The sequence below is a fragment of the Lynx canadensis genome, chromosome B1, assembly GCF_007474595.2.
Source record: "Lynx canadensis isolate LIC74 chromosome B1, mLynCan4.pri.v2, whole genome shotgun sequence".
Lineage (NCBI taxonomy): Eukaryota > Metazoa > Chordata > Mammalia > Carnivora > Felidae > Lynx > Lynx canadensis.
In genome coordinates this window covers 70,091,155-70,095,489 of record NC_044306.2, presented here as the reverse complement: position 1 = coordinate 70,095,489, position 4,335 = coordinate 70,091,155, and the positions used below count along the sequence as shown (strand labels likewise).

The 4,335-nt window shown below is 36.2% G+C and overlaps 1 pseudogene; it reads right to left on the bottom strand.

Annotated features, from left to right (window-relative positions):
* Positions 1–902: 902 nt before the first annotated feature.
* On the bottom strand, positions 903–3,611 carry LOC115511516 (annotated as a pseudogene).
* Positions 3,612–4,335: the final 724 nt, after the last annotated feature.

The following is a 4,335-nucleotide window of genomic DNA, read 5'->3' as shown; positions in this document are numbered from 1 at the left end:
TCAGATGTTCCAGAAGATGAAATTCTGAACTGTGTTTAAATCTTTCCTAGAAATAGACATTGCTGGGTAGAAATATTCAGATGCTGCATAAATAAGCCTGTAAACATTGGGCAAGATTCATGGAACTAGCAAAAAAACAAAACAAAACAAAAAAACCCAAAACAAAACAAAACAAAACAGTGAACTGCTTTACCAAATATCACTACTGAGGAAATGTATAAAACATATCACAAAGTATAAAATCATATTTTAATATAAAATCATATTTTAATACAAATGCCAGATTTTAAATAAAGACCTTTAGATTTCCTCATGGTGAGTTTTATTGTTTCTTCTACAATATTCAGATGTCCAAGAAATTTCACAAGAGAACAAGTCAGCAAACTCATAAGAAGGCAGCAAATTCATCACAAGTCAATGGGGCTCTTGAAGCAAAAAAAAAAAAAAAAAAAAAAAAAAAAAAAGACAAGAAGCAAGTGTAAGATTATAAAATGTTAAAAATGAAATTCCATCACAATGTACTCTTTTCAAGCTCTACTGAAAATGTAACACAAATATCAGTGTTAATTACACTTTGTCATATGATTTGAGCTCACTAAGCTCATACACTAAAAGGAAGATTCATTGCATGTACAAAATCTGTTGCATGCCTGACTTCCTTAAAACTACAGTTGAACATTTACAGTGCAAAAAAAAAAAAAAATCAGCAAAGCTCAACTACAGGAAAATGCAAGTTAGTAAGCTTTTGCTTGATGCTTCTGAGTAATAATGTAGAGTCATCAAACTGATACTTAGGAATGATAGACATTATCTTGATAATTTCATTTCAGTTTCAACGCCAAACATTGTGGACAGCATCCATGTTTCTGTTACTATTTTCTAATTTAAGTTAACCATGATGATCAATATTTAGGGTCAAAAGGTAACTGCCCCAATTCTATTTCAAGATCTGCCATGTGTCTTCCATTACCACAACCATATTTATGTCATTTACATTCTCTTTTAGAAGATTGTGGCTAAGGGTGCTTCTGCTTTTGTTTTCGATGCCTGAGTTTTCAATATTTACCATTCATTGTTTTTTATCTGGTTGACTGCGGAAAAGAGTAGGGGAAAGAGTGTGACCAAAGAAGTGTCTATATATATATATGTCCATCCACTTTTCCAACACTCCACCATTATCTGATATCACTTCATGTCTTTAAGATAATCTTTAACATCATTAGCAAAGTCAGTGAAGAGCCTCTGATCATATATAAAGATACCATTTAGGAAAACTCATTGATAAATGGATCATTCTTCCTAATGATGAAAACCATCCAGTTTTTCTACTAAATATTTTTTAATTAAATAAGTTCATCTATCCTTACAGGATTCAATACTTTCATATTAAAAAATGAATGGATTCCTGTTGAACACATTCAATACACCGGAACAAGACTTCTGAAAAAAATCATAATTTTCATTAGTCATGCTCAGCACTGCATTTCTGTGAATTTGTATTTTTTTTCTAAATTCTTCAGAGTGAATTGGCTTTTCTTTCCTTCACTCTCTTTACCTCTATTATTCTTGTTTTATGTACGTGCCTATACTGTGAGTGTAAACATTCACTAAAGACTGTTGTTGGGCGTACCTGGGTGGCTCAGTTGATTAAGCATCGACTTGGGCTCAGATCATGATCTCATGGTTCCTGGGTTTGAATCCCATGTCAAGCTCTGTGCTGATAATTCAGAGCCTGGAGCCTGCTTTGGTTTCTGTGTCTTCCTCTCTCTCTGCCCCTCCCCTGCTCATTCTCTCTCTCTCTCTCTCTCTCTCTCTCTCTCTCTCTCTCTCACTCTCACTCTTTCTCCCCCTCTCTCAAAAATGAATAAAAATTTTTAAAAATTATTTAAATAAAAGACTTTTTAGCTTTTGGCTTTTTAGCTGCTGCTTTTGTGGCACCAAATCTTTTATTGTCCTTTTCATCAAGGATATTCTTGGTGGTATCTTTGAAATGCCTAAAAGTGGATTTAACTGAACCTGAGATTTTTTTCAGATTTTCTTTCACAGCTGCCTTAGCCTGTTCAATTTCTTCTTTATGATGCCTCACAAAATCCTTGGTAGAATTCTTCATAGCATCAAATTTTTCCTTCACCAAACCCAAAATGTTTCCTTTGACTTATTTTTAGCCCTGTTGTTTCCTCTGCCCTCTTTCTTTTTTCCATCAGTTTCTTGTTTTACATTTCAATCTTTTGCCTAAATATAGAGTCTTTCCCACAAATCATAATGCTGCTGTTCAAAGTTTAGCTTCTGCTCCAATTTGGTGAGTCCTTCCCATAAGATTTCTATGTCCTTTTTTTCACTCAATACATTGGGAGAGTCTGAGTTGCAATATGACTCACTAGAGTTTCACTGCTGATGTTCCGCCTTTAAAGCCATGGTTATTAGTTGTTCTCTCTCCATTTCCCTCCTTAGCATCTTTGCTTCTGTGAAAAGAGTCTCCCTTTGGTTAAGAAAGCTATGTGTGTTTAGTTCTTTTTTCCAGATTCTGCTTAAGTTTCTGATTTTCCGTAACCAATTCAGTCCCTGTCCCTTTATCTTCCAATATACTAATCTGTTCTCTTAGTTTCCTTAACTCTTCCTTTAATGAAGATAAGGCTTTTTCTTCCTTCTACAGAGATATTCTTAAATATTGATTTTATGTATCAGGGTTCTTTTTCTGAGTCTCAAAAGACATCCTTCCTTCAGTAAGGTCCCAACATCTTGCAAGGTTTTCCTTCAATGACTTATAATCTATAAAAGATGCTTGTTCCTGTTTCCTGTTGGGAAATATAATCCTTCATATCATTCAGTTCATCTTCATGTATCTTTCTGACTGTTGATGTTTCTGAAGCTGAAGTATGCCATAGAGATATCCAAATCCCATGCCGATTGCAATCACGAATCAAGTGTAACACACTTATTGAGACCACTGTTGAACTGCCATTTACACAATTCCTTAGAGGGTTTGGTTTCTTGTTTGGCAAGTAGCTGCTCCTCAGATTCTGAACTAAGAACACTCTTCTTCCTAGCATGCCATCATCTAAAGTCAGGACTAGGCTGATGACTGATTTCAATACTTTTTGATTCGTCATCACTAGCCTGTGATGAAAACAAAGTTTCTGGATTACAGGATGTATCCTGGGTGCTAGAAAAAGAGCCCATGTTAAAGTCTTCTGGACTCTGTGCCTCTCCAACAATTATAGCTTCTTAATTTCCAATTTCTTCTAACTTAGGTGGCTTACGGTTAACAATATCAGAATCATCACGGACAGCTCCAAAAGAGACATTGTCTTCAGATGACTTTTCTTCTTCTCTCTCAAGTGCTGACTTTGTTTCTTCCAAAGCTGGATCAGCAGTTTCTTCTTCCATTAACACTGTGCCATTTTAGCTACTCTTTCCCTCCTCTGATTGCAATACTTGTAGCTTCTCTTGCTCTAAAGATGTACATTCTGGAGCGAGCTCACAGCTGTCACTGGTTGTACCATGTTCAGAATTCACCATCTCTACACCAGACCCCTCATGATGGATGACAGTCCAACCATAAGATAAATCACTGTCACTGGAATTTTCAGACATTTTTCAGGTCTGAACGGACAGCACTACCTCCATCTTAATGAGGTAGATGCTACAGTGGTGGCGGTCACAGCCTGTAGAAAGTACTTTGATATCTGTACTTCACACCCAGTTCTAAGCCCTACATGTCTCTGTTTTGTAGTCTTCATGGCTTGGAACTCTAATTAGTGCAACATAGGATTGGCAGCATCAGTTTTTAAGGTGACAACACTGAGTTATTTCCAGGAGGGCAACGATCCCAGCATTAGAGAATATTACCCCTCCCGAAATGTCTGAAATTTGAGAATTTGAGACTATCTTCCACAAGTGTCCTTCTATAGCATCTAAACGCTCAGGGTCAATAAGTGTTCCCAGTAGAGAGTCAGTGCTTAGTAAGTACTTGTTGAATCAATAATTAGAGAAAATGGCTGCCTATGAATAATTTGTACTAAATGGATTTGATGGATAAAACCACCTCCTCTACTAGGTGGTCAGTGTCTGAGTATCACCTTGTATTTCTGTGAGGTGATGCAGAGTGCACTTTTGAAGAAATGAGAGTGTAATAAGATGCAATTTAAATCCATATGTTTTGGAGGCAAATAGTATAAATGTACTTACCAAACAAGCTTACTGTGAGGAATACATGATTCAGTACAAGCAATGTGCATAGAAACATACCAAATATGTATTGGACACAAAAAGAAGTTGTAGGTAAGCCCCATGAGTTGAAATGGAGTGTTTGAGACAGCAGTGAAAGTGATGTGA